The sequence below is a fragment of the Mirounga leonina genome, unplaced genomic scaffold (genome assembly GCF_011800145.1).
Source record: "Mirounga leonina isolate KUSES-001 unplaced genomic scaffold, KU_Mleo_1.0 Mir_199, whole genome shotgun sequence".
Lineage (NCBI taxonomy): Eukaryota > Metazoa > Chordata > Mammalia > Carnivora > Phocidae > Mirounga > Mirounga leonina.
This window is the reverse complement of record NW_023270498.1, coordinates 948,750-964,226: the sequence shown is the minus strand read 5'-3', so window position 1 is coordinate 964,226 and position 15,477 is coordinate 948,750. Positions and strand designations below refer to the sequence as shown.

Here is a 15,477-nt window from a genome sequence, read left to right as displayed (position 1 = left end):
GGCCTCCACGCGCCTGCCCCACGCACCCGGCCTCCACGCGCCTGCCCCACACACCCGGCCTCCACATGGCTGCCCCACGCACCCGGCCTCCACGCACCTGCCCCACGCACCCGGCCTCCACGCAGCTGCCCCATGCACCTGGCCTCCATGCACCAGCCCTACGCACCTGTCCTCAGCCCTCCTTGGCCCCACCAGCCCACCTTCCCTCACAGCCACCCAGCTTTGAGCCCAGGCTCAGGTCCCAGTGCCCAGCCTGTCCTTCCAGCCCCTTCCAGGCCCCTCTGGCCTGTGCCGCCTACCTGGCACCACCTGCTCCAGCCTGCGGAGGTGGGACCCTACCCCTAGGCCAAAGATCCCCAGTCCACACCTTCATCCTGGTCCCGCCCCAGCCACTGCGCCTCTCCTGCTGGGTGTCTACTCAGCCCTGCATGGGACAGGCACTGACCCCTTCCACCACTCACCCCAGCAGCCGCTCCCGCCTCAACTGACCAGGGCCCCAGAACCCCCAGGCATGGCCCATTTCCACCATCACACACCCTCGGGGCTCCACTTTCCACAGATGGGCCGCCTGCCCATGCCCACCACCTCCTGCCATGCTCCTGAGACACCCCTTCTCAGATGGGCCTGCCTCTGCTCCAGCCACCTGGTCCAGAAGCTCCCTGGGCCCCCAGCCCTCCTGTCCTGGCCTGCCTTGCTCAGAGCCTCTCCCTGGGCAGGGGCCCTCTTCCCATGGCACCCAGTTCACGCCCAGCCTCCAAGAGCTCAGCTCAGACATGACCTTCTCAGAGCAAGGGACCCTGAGTACCTGGGCGTCACAGAGCTTCCTGGAAGCTGGCTCTGTGCTCCTTCCTTCTGTTGTTTTCAACAACAGTTACCAGCTTCCAACACACGATGGTTCACTCACCTACCACCTTCCCCACCCGCTGTCTGCCCCTCCAGGGGGTCTCAGCCTGTGGAGCCCACCGACGGACCCCCGAGGCTGGGATGGAGCCTCTCGTGAAACCGGCACCCTGGTGTTTGTTGAATGAATAACTAAGGGCACATGGGAGCAAGGGGCCAGGCCAGGCACTGCTGGCAGGGCAGATCTGCACTGCTCCAGGCTATCCGGACGGGACCCCGCGAGATGTGTTCCAGTCCTCACATCTGTGATCAGGTGGGTGGGTGGGCAGTGACCCCCACTTTCCCATGACCCACAGAGGGGCACAGAGGCAAGGCCTCGACCAGCCTGACATCTGAAGTGACACGGCTTCTCGAGCAGGCTGAGCCTGGGCAGAGCCCCGGGTGGCGTGGGGACACGGCCCGCAGACACGTGCGTATACGGACCAGATCTCACAGCCCTGGGATCAGCACTGGGGGAGGGCAGGTCCTTGTCCCTCCTGGGCCCTCCCTGCCTGCCCCCTGCAGGCCGGCAAGACAGAGGAGACTCTCAATTTCCACCTGCACCCCACCTTTCCTACGTGGGCCATGAAGGACACCACGGGAAGAACTCCAGACCTGTGCTGGCACAGGGGGACTTGGTGGCCTGAGGCCTCTCCTGGTTCCCGAAAGCTCCAGCACCCCATGGCCCTTCCTCACGGGGAGGAGCAGGGTCAGCACGAACCTATCCAGAGTACTTTCCCTTACTTCTGGTCCCACAGGTCACAGGTGGGGGAAAATAAGGTCCCCATGCTCAGCCCATGCCCCACCTGGCTTCTCCACACTCCCGCCTGGTCTCCTTTCCGGAGGTGAAACCGGGGCTGGGGTGTGACCGTGGGCCGGCTCTCACAGCCTGGTGAGCAAGCAGACTTGGGCCCATCTGGGCTCAGACTCCTCACTGCATCCTCCTGCTGGTCCCTGCATCGAGTGAACTCTCCGGACAATCACAGGCCATGAAGACAGAGGCCCGGGTTCAAACCCAGTTCTGCCCACTGCCGCGGGACCACACACCTTCACCTGCGAAGTGCTGACATGGGATAACACACCCTGTTCCCGGCCACTTCCCAGTGAATGAAGACGTCAACAAAGAAATGCTTCACCACATTACCTCCTTCAATAATCAGGGTTTTACCGGCTACAATCAGATCTGTAGAGATACACCCCCTCATTCCAATCATCCACCCACCCATCCATGCATCCATCCATCCACCCATCCATCCACCCATCCATTCATTCATTCATCTATCCATCCATCCACCCACCCATCCATCCATCACTCATGCACCCATCCATGCAACTATCCATCCATCCAGATCATCCATCCATACTTCCATCCACTCATCTAACCATCCATCCATCCACCCATCCATCCATCCTCCTTCCATCCCCCCACCCATCCATCCATCCATGCACCCACCTAGCCATGTCATCATTCCTTCTATCCATCCATCATTCATGCACCCATCCATGCATCCATCCATCCATCCCCACCCACCCATCCATCCACTCATGCACCCATCTATCCAACCATCCATCCATTCATCCATCTATGCACCCATCTATCCAACCATATGTAGATACACACACCCATTTACCCATCCACTCGTACATACACCCATTTACCCATCCACTCAAACACAACATGAGCTGGGCTTTGGACGTGTGCACTCCAGGCTGTTCAAACCCACTTGCTGTGTAGGCACCACACCGACCTCTCTGGGAACTATCCAGGACACGTCTGAAGCGGGAATGGACATGGCACATGGGGAAGCGGACTCTGATCAGGGAACCGGCATCACTGTGAATGACCAAACCCCTGAAAGCCGTCAACCAGGGCAGGGCGCCTGCTTGCTGCAGGAAAAGCAGCCCACAGCATTTCCGCATCTTCTATCCTCCTCCCACCTGACTGCAGAGCACAGGAACCACGGGACTGGAAAGCGTGGTCTTCTGCTGCCTCAGCAGGAAGTCCTGATCCCGTCAGCTCCACTGAGCGCTGACCGAGAGACGCAGCCTTGGATCGTCAGCCAGGCACACGGACGGTAGGGGGCACGTGCGGCAGCCGGGGCCACAGCAGTGGGGAAGCCGCTCGGGGTCCCTCCTGTGTTGCTAGGAGGGGCAGGGAGGGGTCAAAGCAGACCCCTGCCCTGTGGACCTGGGCAAACTGCCAGGGGGACAGGCTCTGCGGAGGGAAGGATGGGATCACCTGGAGACGGGTGTGCACGGCCGGGCAGGCTCATCAGCCCTCTGGCCCCAGGTGAGCAGCCAACCCCCGCCCCGCAGTGGGCACCTGGGTCCCTCGGATGGTCGGGAGGGCCGGTGTAGAGACAGGAGAAGCCAGCAGGTGCCCAGGGCCCCTGCCATCGGCCAGCATGAACTGTCCCGATGTCCACCGTGGCGGGCAGGCCCCTCTCGCCCTGGCCATGACTGTGTGGGGGACACAAGCTCTGAGTAGAGCCTCACGGGGATGAAAAGTGACCAGGACTGGGTCTGGCACGTGGAAATGATTCCACTCCCGCCGTGACCCCAGAGCTACAGACCCGACCAAGAGGTTAAGGGCCACCACCTGAGGGCCAAGTTGGGTCGGTAGTTATTGGAAAGCAGGAGACCACCTTGTGTCTGGGGCTCCTGCCCCGAGGGGCCAGGCTGGGGGTTTCCCAGGCGTCCGTGCTGCCGGTCAGGGACGGTACTGAGAAGCACGGCTTCGATCACTGCAGGACATGGCGGCCCACGGTACCCCCTGCACCCGTGATCTTTCCGTGGCATTCTCAGGGTGCTGGGCAAAGATCCCGGCAGGTACGCCTCTGACCCTGTCCTTCGCGTCCCCACAGTTGGCTTGCGGAGCAGAACCCTCCCCCATCATGCAGGAACGCACGGGACTGCTCTCTGGAGGCGGGGCCCTCACCCACCGCCCCCACAGCCAGGGCCGGGATCACGGGCCGGCTCTCGACCAAGTTCTCTGGCAGGGCTGGGAGCCCGGGTCACATAAGCATGTGGTGCACACGAGGAATTCCGAACAGTGGCCTGCATTTCATCGTCCTGCATCCCCGCCAGGCCTCCCGGGCCCACCGCCTCCCGCCTCTCTGAGCTCACCCCGGAGCCATGCCTTGTCCCGGCGGCCTGGGCCACCCAGCTGCCCCCAAGCCTCCCCTGCCTCTTAACACGGTCCTGGAGCTCTCGTAGCGCGGGGACAGGTGCTTTCCCCGCAGTGCCTGCCCTGCTCAGCACGATGGCTTCACACCTGCAGGCCGGGGCTCCCTGCCCCCAGGGGTACATGCCCCGTCTCCACACACAGCTGTTCCATAAACCGTGTGCTGCACGGGGGCCCCACAGCGATGTGCATTGTGCTGGCCAGAGGCATCATCTTGAATTTTACAATCACTGAGAAGCTTGAGATAAATAACTGAGAACAAGCTTCAAAACCCACGGGCCATTGTTCAGGCCCTGCCACGCCCAGGAGGCCGAGCAGGGACCGCGAGCTTTGGCAGGTGTGGGCCCAGGGTGGGTGGAAAGTGTCTGCAGACCGACTGGACACACCGTGGCCCAGGGGTGCCGGGGGCCAGGCACGCACGGCTTCTGGAATTCACAGAGCCCACCACAGTTAGCAGGGAAGATGTGGTTTACAGACAGACACGGGCAGGGAACCCCAGCTCCCCCCGAGCCATCTCTGGGTCCAGGCACTGGGTGGACAGGCCCCGGGGCTCCCATGGCTTCGGGGCTGCCAGGCTTGTCGCTGGCGGGGGAGAATGGCCATGGCCTCACGCTCCCTTGTCCTCCCCACAGGACAGGAGTGGAGGCTGGGAGTAAGGAGGCCCAGGGCAGGCAAGGCCCAAGTGAGCGCCAGGCTGAGAGTAATAGAGGAGGGACCACCGGGACAGGGGTAGCAGATGTTCTCAGGCCAAGCGGACGCGGGATGAGGACCCAGTCACAAGTTCTGGGCAGTCAGGAAGCACACACGATACGGGGCAGGGAGGGTCAGCGCTGGAGGAGGGAGCTGGGGCCACGGGGGCATCCGGAGGGGCTTACACGGGAGACCAGGGGCCGTCTTCTAAAGGAAGCAAACGCTGACCCCCAGCCCTTGAAATAAAAACTGTAAAGAAGCGGAAACCTCCCTCTCAAGAGTTTCCTCATCCTCCTAGCTTCCCTCCTCCCATCGTTGGGGTGAGGTCCCAAACGTGAACGAGGAGCCCCTTGGGCACAAACAGCCGGTGTGTTCTTCTGTCAAGGTGAACAACCGGTCAGTGCTCCATCCCCGTCTGCCAGGGTCTGGGCCCCCTCCCGAGTGCAGTGAGCAGCCAAGGGCTGCCTGTCCCCCACCCCGCCCCCATTCCTCCCAGGAATCCCCCCGCCACGTCTATTTGCTACAGAAGTATCCTGGTTGGAGGGGTTCTAACCCACCGCAGTTAGGGTATCCAAGGGGCGTCCTCGCCAACAAACTCCATGTTCAGACGTCCAGAGGCCCGCTCACCCAGCTGGAAGACCACCGCCCCCAGTGAGCTAGGGGTCCCCCACCCCGCACAGGAGAGCCCCTCAGAGGGATTTCTTGTGACGGGAGATCTTTGGAAGCAGGTACACTTCGGGAAGACCGGGTGGGGTCACTCCACCTGGAGAGTCCCGCGGCTCGCCCCTCCGAGTCAACCATTGGGACCTGGCGTCCCTATGTCTTCGCAGAGAGTAAACTGTCACATCCCCCAGCCACCTAATGACACAAACCCACCACTCCAGAGGTTTTCCCCAGAGTCACTGTCTGAACTCATGGCCACAGGTGTGCGGAACATGGTGGCCGTGTGGCTTAGCACCTGCCACACAGAAACGAGAAGGGAGGCGGGCAAGGGTCACTATGAGCCTCCCAGAGACAAAGGTGACCCCAGGCTGTAGCGTTAGGCATGAGAGGGGAGGAGGAATCACTGGCCACACAGCCCAGATGCCACCCTGGGCCCCCCTCCCAAGGGGCCCAGTCCGTGGGTCCACAGGGACAGTGAGGTCACCATTCGCACAGGAAGGACACGGCAGAGGTCACCAAGCGGGCTCTCCAGGACAGCACCTGGACCAGGTGAGTGAGCAGCCGTCCAGACAGAAGTGCCCCCAGTGGACGTGGGCCACCCTGGCCCAGCCCAGTGAGCCCCGGGCTGCTTCGGAGGAAGGGCCCGGCCCACAGATGGCAGTGGGCACGCAGATAACTGCCCAGCCTCCCCGGGGGCCACACTCGGGCTTTACAGGCTGGACAGGGACACAGGAAAGAAGCTGTCTGATGTGCGTTCTCCCAGACGGCCGTGTGTGTTCTCAGAGGGGCCCCTTGGAAGGGGAAACATAACACAAAAACATAACCCAAAACACGTCTGTACCAACTGAGAAAAAGCACCTTAAAATTTAGCCAGTCACTGCTCATTGCCTCCCAGTGATCCTTGCACCCCCCACACCCCGTGGTCACTGCCCCCACCCCCGTGGTCCTTCCCGCCATACCCCATGGTCTCTGCACCCACCCCCTGGTCACTGCTCCCATGTTCATGTGGTCACTGCCCCCACCCCCGTGGTCACTCCCCCCACACCCCCTTGGTCGCTCCCCCAACACCCCCATGGTCACTGCATCCCACATTCCGTGGTCTCCAGGACAGCATCCCCCCCATAGCAGAACCCTGGGCTCTGCCCACTTCTCCAGGCTGACCTCTCACCTGGCACATTCTCCCTTCACCTGTGTGCTGGGCATGGTCACATTACGTGCATGCACACACAGCATGTGCCCCCACCGTGCATGCAGCGTGCAGCTCTGGGGAGACTGTGCTCTCCCCTGGGACTGCCCCTCCCACGCGGCCTCTGCCTGAAGGGTTTCCCTCTGTCCACCGGGCAGCCTCCTGACCCCAATCCCGAGGCACCCCAAGATCACCCCTCTTTAGCACTCAAACCTCTCCCCTGAACTCGCTCCAGTTTCGACCTGCCCTGCACACCGCCCAGTACAGGGCGGGGGCCTCGCCTTCGGGGAGCGCAGGTGGGCCAGCTCGCACTCACTCAGGGCAGCTCGTCCACAGGACAAAGAGGGGGAGCTCTGCCCACACACCAGAGCCCCCACCACACACAACGCATCCCATTTGCTAAATCAACACACTGCCCCCAGCCACACAAAGTGTCGTGTGTCTGGTCGGTGGGCTCCCTCTCACCCCGCATGCACTCAGAGGGGACCCGTCCAGTCCTGCCTCCCTATGTCCCCCCCCCGGCGGGTTGGCGCTCCGCGTCTGGCTTTTCCACATCACTCACGAGTGTTTCTAAATTAACGTCATTGCTTGTGAGCTTCTCTGTGGTTGAACTAATAAGAGTGTCCTGGGATGAGCATCGTCTGAAAGAGGAAGGGCAGGACGCAGACATGTCCAGGCTGGGGCTGGCGCCCTGCGGACCTCGCTACTCAGTGTGTGTTTGACGTTTCCACGATAAAAACAAAACAAGAACAGGTTATTTAAAAAAAAAAAAAAAACCAATTCCAATGGGCTCTCGTGAGCTCCTGCCTTGGGTCTCCCATCCCCTGAAGCGGAGGACCGCTGGGGCTGTGGCCTCCACACCCAGGGGCCGATTCCCAGGGGCTCCCGGCGAAGTCAGGGTGGGGTTTCCTCTGTGGCCCCTGACGGCTTTACCAGGGCTGCTCCTGGTGTGAGGGCCTTCTGCCCCAGCCCAGGCTCACCCACCTGCTGGGCCATGGCCCCCTCCACGCCACGGGACAGCTGGGCCTCTGGGTCCCCAACCGCCTGGCCACAGCCCTGGGACATTTCGATGTCTTCCTGTACCTTTGGACCCCCAGACACTCACTCTAGCCACAGAGGGGCTCTCCTGTCACTGCCCATGTCTGATGCCTGACCCCAATGGACTTTGGAAATGAGCCCCACCCCATGGCCCCCACAGAGCAGTCAGATTGCGGGAGATGCCCCTGATGTCTGGCAAGTGCAGGTCTGCTGCAAAATAAGAATCAGAGATATTCTGAAACCCTCAGGCTAAACGGATGCATCCTGGAACGTGCTCCCTGGCTGGCCCTTCATGCAGCTGGGCGCGGTCCGCCATCCACGAGTGAGGATCCCAGATCCCTCTGGTCACAGCTGCCTCCCGAAGGCAAGGCGTTAACAAGAGAGCACCTCCCTCACACAGGAAACCCGGCAAAGACACGGAGAAACGCGCACCAACCACCCCACAGAAGGTCACCGGGCGGGGTCACCGTGGCACGGGGCTGGAGAACCTTCCAGAGCGGACGCCCTCGCCCAGACGCGAGCACGGCGCGAGGCTGCCATTGCAGATGTGCAAGCCCCCCGCCCCCCCAGAAGAGCTCACATTCACACGGGCAGACGGCTCTGGGAAGCCCACGCACGGGGAGGGCCTCCCGAGGACAAGTCAGCGCCAGGCGGCAGGAGGAGCTCCGGGAGGGCTGGGGTCCCAGGCACGGCCCAGCTTCAGGGGGGAAGGCCCGGCCATGCTCTCCTCATCCAGAGTGCCGGGTCTCCTGTCCCCAAACTTGGGCATGTGGTGCCTCGGGGCCCACATGGGCCACTGTGCCAACCACCAGGCCGGTCCCTGCCTCCGAGGCGGCCACACCCCTGGAAGGCCGGGGGTCTACTTGAGCAAAGGAAAAGCGGGGCCCAGACACCTGCTCTGCCCTTTAGAATCAAAACAGGAAGCTGCCTTCACGCTGGGAAGGGCCTACGGACGACGTGCCCATGCTCTGCTGCAGAATGTGATGGCCGGAGGGGGGCTGCTGCACCTCTGGTGACCCCCGACACACCACGGGCCACAGCCCCTGTCCTCAGGTCCCTCACCTGGTCGGGCATCCTGTCCCTGTGGGCTGGGTACCCTCGTATGGGCATCCCGTCCCCCCACACCCAGGTCCCTCCATGGGCGTCCTGTCCCCCTGCACCCGGTCCTTCACACAGGCATCCCGTCCCCCCGCACCCAGGTCCCTCCATGGGCGTCCTGTCCCTCTGCAACCGTGTGCCCACTAAGCTGCATGCACATTACACGTATGCTGAGTCCTACATGCATGTGCACATATGTACACACACACTCGCGTGTGCACACACAGAGGCACCCAGCAGACAGCACTGGGAAGCAGGAAGCCCTTCCCTCATCAGCTGGGTGCCTTCCTCCCGGTGAGGGCTGGAGGCAGCCTGGACCCCAGCACCTCAGATCAAAGCAGATCCTGCCACCCCCAGCCCAGGAGCACAGGGTCCAGGGTCTAGAGAACAGAGGAAGATCCAGGGAGGATCCAGGTACCGCAGAAAGGGACAGCCTGCCCCACCCTTCACCCCATACATTGGGGAGGGGGGCACAGGATGGGAGCCTCAGGGGCATGGACCCGGGCTGGGCAGGGGGCCTGGCCCTTGTCACTGTCCTCACGCTCTAGCCCGCTCACCCGACCTCCCCATCCAGATGAAGCCCAGGCTGGCTCCCTTCCTGGGTGGTCTCTGATGCCTCCCAAGGTCACGGACTGGAGGGCCCTGCGCCCCATACCCTTCCTATGAGAACATGGTGGTGTCACTGCAGGTGGGGACCGTAGCAAGCAGAGATTTCCCCAAGGACACCACTCTGGTCTGAGCCAGGCAGCAGCACCCAGGCCCACTTGTGGGACCCCTGCTCCCCACTGCATCCCAGGGACCCCGAAACAGAAACCCGATCAGACCCCTCTGCTAAAGAGGCTTGCAGGGCCCGGCACTGTTTTACAAAGAAACAGAAAACGCTCTATGTGCCCCCCCAACTGCCCTTTCTTGCACGCCCACCTCCCTGGCTGAGCCCCAGGCCTCGTCTGTCCAGGATCTTGGCTGGAGCATACTGACTTCAGAAAGCCACCCTGAGCCTTCCCTCTGCCCTATCCACTTCACACGCCCCCAAAGGTCACACGGACTCCCCCCCAACACAGACTGCAGTCCCAGGTGTTGGCCAGCATCCCCCCCACAAACAATAAATTCCCGGAGCGCAGGGGTCTCGGTCCCACTGGGCCCCCCAGCCCCTAGCCCGGGGCCTGGCCCCCAAGCGTGGATCACAGAGCTATCCAGAAAAGGCGCCCCCAGCGGGTCCACCGGTGGGGCTGGACTCCAGCCCAGGCACGGTCCCTGGGTCCTGCGCGGCAGAAGCACCCCTACCTGGCACCTGCTGGGGCAGCAAAAAATAGTCCCCAGGACTCTGCTCCGAGCAGGTGCCAGCCCTCGTCTGAAGCCGGGATGTGTCCCCTCAGCGTCCAGGCCCTATTTCCCGTCAGCCCCATTCCTGTGCCCCGGCCTGAGCCATTCCAGGTACTTCCTCACGTTAGGGCCAACTGCTCTGGAGGGAGGCTAACAGGAGTCTCCAAGGAAGCAGACCAGGTTATGGGCAGGGAACCCAGGGACCCCCCGGGCAGATGTGGGAGTGCAGCCCGTGGGGGATCGGGTGTTCCTAGCGGGGCGCCCGCTGGACACGGACCTGCAGGCCTGGAGGAGACACCTACCACCACCTGGGGCTCAGGGAGTGTCAGGGCCCTGAGTGTGCAGAGTGACGGAAGCCCGAGGTGGAAAGAGCTGAGCCCTGTCCAGCGACCAGAGGCCTGGAGAAAGAGGGTCCAGCCAAGGCCAAGGAGGCTGTCTTTGGGGTCACTCCTCACCAAGGCAGAGAAACCCACTCCTCGCCTTCACACGGCCTGGTGGGAGCCAGGAGGACCCACCTGTCTCCCTCCCGCTTCCAGCCCCAACCTAGCAGCCCTGGGTCAGCCAAGGCAGGTGGATGCACCCGCAGGTGAGCAAACAAAGTGACGGGGGCCCAGGCAAGATGGGAGAGGAGGAGGGAGGTAGCAGCGGGGGAGAGAGGCCAGCCTGGGTAAAGGGCCCGGCTGCCTGCGGATGCAGGGCAGCGGGGGCAGGAGGCCTGCAGAGGGGGTCCAGCCGAGGCGGAGCCTAGCTGGAGGAGGGGCCCTGCTGGGTGAGGGGCCAGCCGGGAAGCGAAGGCAGCAGGGGCGCGGCCTGTGGGGGTGGGGGCCAGGGGAGCGGTGCTGGGGCCCAGCCAGGTGGGGTGCGGGCTGGGGGTACCTAGAGGAGGCAGGGGGCGGGGCCAGGCCGGGGGCGGGGTGGGGTTGAGGGAGTGACGGGGGAGGTCGTAGGGGCGGGGCCAGACCGGGGGGCGGGACGCGGCGGAGGGAGTGACGGGGGGGAGGGGGGCCGGCGGGGTGGCGGGGAGGCGGGGCGGGGGGGCCGGCAAGGGGAGTTACGGGCAGCGAGGGGGGGTGGCCGCCTGGAGCGGCCCGGCCGGGGGCGGGGCATAGGTCCGGACGACTCCCGGGAGCAGGAGAGCCGGAGCGCGGGGAGTGGGCACAGCCCGTGGGGGAAGCGGGCAGCGCACGTCTGGGGCGGGCCCTGCTGTAAGCAGCCTGGGCACCTGGGCTCTGAGGGCGGTGCCATCGCTCCACCTGCTTGCAGCATTCGAGCTCTCCCCAGAGCTCAGATGACCTGGAGGGGCACAGGGGAACTCCCGCCAGCCTCCACTTGCCCACGACGATGGTGCTTTTTGTTGCCCTGCCTGAGTCCCAGACCTGGGGAGGGAGGGGGCACGAAATACGTCACTTACATTGACAGGCAACCAAACAACACCATTTTGCACAGGGCAGTGGCCCCCGGATGGGTCCAAGAAGATACAGTAGTCTCGCCCCACCCTGGCCAAGAAGTGGACATTGGGGGCCGCGGGAGGGAGGGAGGGGGGCGAGGGAGAGGCCGCCCAGGAGGAAGCTGGAGCTGGCCGAGGCGCACACGCAGGGCCGGTGAGGAGCAGGGCCCCAGGGGGTCTCCTGTAGGGGCACCTGAGCCAGCTGCTTCTCTCCAGACACACCCCGCTGCCCCCACCACCACTCCAAGGCCATGACCTTGGCATGCACACTTCTGACTCTGCTTCCCCACCACTGCCCCCAGTCCCCAAGCACAGTCACTCCCTCCCTCAAGCTGTACCCTGCAAGTCCCCGAGTGCCACCACCACGGAGCAGGGGTCAGAGGCGTGGCGTCTCCCCCTTTCCTCCTCCTCACCCCCCATGCCCCCCTGCCCCACCCCAGGTCTCCAGCCTGCCCCAGCCGGGCATGCCCGCCCTACTGCCCCAGAGCAGACCTCAGGGGTTCCCCAACATGATGCCTTCGGTTCTGACACATGGCTCAGTTAAATAAAAACGAATTTCTGTGCTTCACGTAGATACAATCCATAGGGGGCAAGGGGCAGGAAGAGGGAAGGGGCCCAGTCTGGTCAGTATTTACGAGGCTCCTCCTGGGGACTGGGCTGGGCTGAGCTGGGGGTGGGGATGAGACCCTCTCCCTAAACTCCTTGCGCCCTAGCTGAGAGCAGAAGCAGGAGCCCCTCCCGGGGCAGGGCGGCGAGCAGCACCCCGAATTTCAACCGTGCAGTCCTCGACCTCCTGGGTGCTCTCAGCCTGTCAGCCTGGGCCGGCCTGGGCACCACAGGGTCCCCAAAGCATGCGGCCTGCATCCCAGGGCTCTGCACACCAGGCCGGTGCAGGATTGCTGCAGGAACCTCCCGGACCCTCCCTGTGGAGGGGCAGAGGCTCTGGGGGCCTCCCGTGTGACCCCTGACCTCAGTGCCCCGAGCAGGAGCACCTCTGTCCCTCCCGTGGCTCGGACACTCCGCCCAGGAGGTACAGCAAAGGCACAGAGGGCCTCGGTCACCCGTCACCCTGTCCTTCTGGGCCTCCACCTCATGTCCTGCCCCAAACCAGCTCACGAAGAACAAGGGGCCGGCCGTCTGCACATGACCGCACTGCAGGGTAGCCGGGAGGGGATGGAGCAGCCGGGAGTGGCGTGGCTCCCACCTCGCCCACTGGCCTCCCGGCCCACGCGCAGACTCCATCCCCGGGGCAGCACCCAGGCCCCTCACCACGTTTGTCTGCACCCACCCCATCTGTTTGTCCACATCCCCACCACCGGTAGCGACGCGCGGACCTGAACAGGGACGTTCTAAAGATGCCAGAACAACTTGGAGGAGGCAGGAGACTCTGAATGTTTGCTTTTCCAACAGGAGTTTTCCACCTGCATGCAGGCTCTGCAGGTCAGGGAAACTGAGGCTCTGTGCGGGAAGGCTGTGCGTTGCCCAGCAAGCCAGCAGCAGCCAACCCCAGATGTCTGCTCCCTAAGAATCCATGCTCTCAGGATAGGCTCCCTTCCCCCGAGGACACAGGGGCTCATCTTACCCTGGGAGCAGAGCCCCCTGGGCCCAAGGCATCTATACACAGTCTTTCCTCTCGCTTAGTTCTCCAGAAGGAATGACCAGAAACTGTATAAAAAAATGGTTTCAGAAATAGACAACAGTATAGCCTTTCACTGAGCCAGCTGAACCCCTAATACATCAGATCTCGGGCCTCCCCTCCCCACCTGGAGCGGACCTGGCCGCTGGGCCTCCCCCTCTGGTCCTGGTGGGGAGGTCGTCCTGCTGGGCCACCCCCCCTCCTCCGGCTGTGAGGGCCAAACACACAACAGATGGGAGGGTTGTAGGGGGAGGGGTACAGGAGCACCTCCTGAGGACCAAGTAAGGCCACAAGCAGGAGGTCTGCTGGAAAACCCTCCAGAACGGAACCCCCCTCCCCTCCCTGGGTGCAGGGTGCCCTCTGCCCTCCTTCCTTTTCTCTGCCTCACCTCTGTCTCTGGCCCTCACCCCTGCTTTCTCCCTCTCTTCCCACCTCCACAGGCCCCTTCCCCTGCACCCCCTCTGCCAGCTCCCTTCCCCCATTCGCTCCTCCTCCCCCTCCCAGCCCCCAGCACGTGCTGGCCTCTCTGGGCCCTGAAAGGTACGTCCAGCATTGTGTCTGGGCCAGCCCGGGCGCCACAGGGTCCCCAAAGTACGGGGCCTACATCCCAGAGCTCCACACACCAGGGCGGTGCAGGATTGCTGCAGGAACCTGTCCATGGCCCCTCTGACCATGGGTGTCCCTGGCATCACCATCCGAGAGCACCTCCCTGGGTCCTCAGGGGGTCCCCCAGACCCTGCTGTCTGATTCCCCTCGCCCCCCCTCTTCCTTCCCAAAGCTTGCTCTGTCCAGCTTCCCCTCCTCACCCCATCTCCCCCATGGCCTCCATCTGCCACATTCTCCCGCTAGATGGGCTCGCCCACCCCATCAGATTCCCCCCCATGCTCCTGCCAAAATGCTGCCAGAGGCCGAAACAAAACCCTCCTTCAGGGTCCTCGGAGCCCCAGTGGGCTGGGCTGGGCTACACTGCCCAGACAGGCTCAGACAGCCCCACACCGCAAAGACATCTGCCTCCAGCCTCCCAGGTCCCCGGCTGGGGAGGAGCCCATGGGAAGCAGGCAGCGTCCTTGTCCTCGCTACGGTCTCACTGGCCCGCCCCGAAGGCAGTGACAAAGTTCGGTTTCGGCCAGCCTTGGTCAGGCCCCAGCAGGGCGGGGGCGGCAAGGACCAGAGCCCCGTTCGACCTTGGCAAACGTGTTCTTCTAGACCAGAGACGGGTCCACGACGGGCACCAGAGAGACTGGTGGGGACCCCAGTCCTTGTCCCCTCCCCACATCCCCGGGGTGCCGCAGGCTGGGAGGGAGACTCTGCCAGCCCCGCACGAGGTCCAGGCACACTGGAGAGGAGCCCGGAGCTGTGCGCACAGCCAGCAAGAGCCCTGCCCACCCGGGCCGATCCCGCGCCCGGTTTCCGTCCCTCCTGCAGGATGCGTGCGGCCAAAAAGCGCCAACCTGGGCTCTGGCGGGGCTTGGCGGCTCACCAGCTGCCTGACCTTGGGCCAATCCTTGCCCTCTCCAGGCTCCCGTCTCCACAGCCCACACCCAGGGGAGCTTTGTGGATGGCAACTCGGAAGAGAGCCCGGCCCTAGCAGCCCCCACCGCGTCCTCAGCTCGCTGAGTGACCTTGAACGCCCCCCCCACACACACTCGGGGCCTCAGTTTCCCCACCTGCCCCATCTGTCGATGCGCACCCGGCCCCCTGTGTTCCCGGTCCCTCCCGGGCAGGCGTGTACCCCAGACCCGACGGAGGGCGCGCAGCGGCACTTACCGTCCTCCAGAGACGCGGGCGCTTGGCGGGCACCAAGGTGGCCGTGACCAGCAAGTGCGAGGCGGCCACCACGAGCCCGAAGCCGATGGCCAGCAGGCTGCGCACGGGCAGCAGGGCATAGGACACGAAGGTGACCAGAAGGAGCTGCCAAACGCCCTGGTCGGCGGCCGCCGGCCCCGCAGCCGCGCCGGCGGGGGTCCCCGCGGGGCGGCCGAGCGCGAAGGGGCAGCAGAGCAGCGCGAAGGTGAGGCTGAAGAGCAGCGCCAGCTGGCCGACCTGCTGCAGCTGGGGCACCTGCAGCGAGCGCACGTTGGTGACCACGAGCAGCGCCAGGAAGAGCACGCAGTGCGCCGGGTGCGAGCCCCTGGCCAGGCCGGCCGCGGGCCCCGGCGCGCCCAGCAGCTCGGCCAGCGCCAGCGCGCCCGCCAGCCCGCTGAGCACGGCCAGCGCCTTCAGCGTGGCCGCCTGCTCCAGCCGCAGCGTGTAGCCGCGGAACAGCGCCTCCAGCTCGGGGCACGCGAACTCCTCGTTGCACGCCCGCAGCCCGCGCCGGCCGCCCGGCCGGG

General features: G+C 64.2%; 1 protein-coding gene across 1 annotated transcript in view; it reads right to left on the bottom strand.

Moving 5' to 3' along the window:
* Nucleotides 1-15,009, bottom strand: part of ADCY1 (adenylate cyclase 1) — a 109,991-nt gene extending 94,982 nt beyond the window's left edge. The window contains exon 1 of the mRNA XM_035026456.1: nucleotides 14,912-15,009. The gene's annotated coding sequence lies outside the window, so the exon portion shown is untranslated. The remainder of the gene's footprint in view (nucleotides 1-14,911) is intronic.
* Between the last annotated feature and the right edge of the window lie 468 nt (nucleotides 15,010-15,477).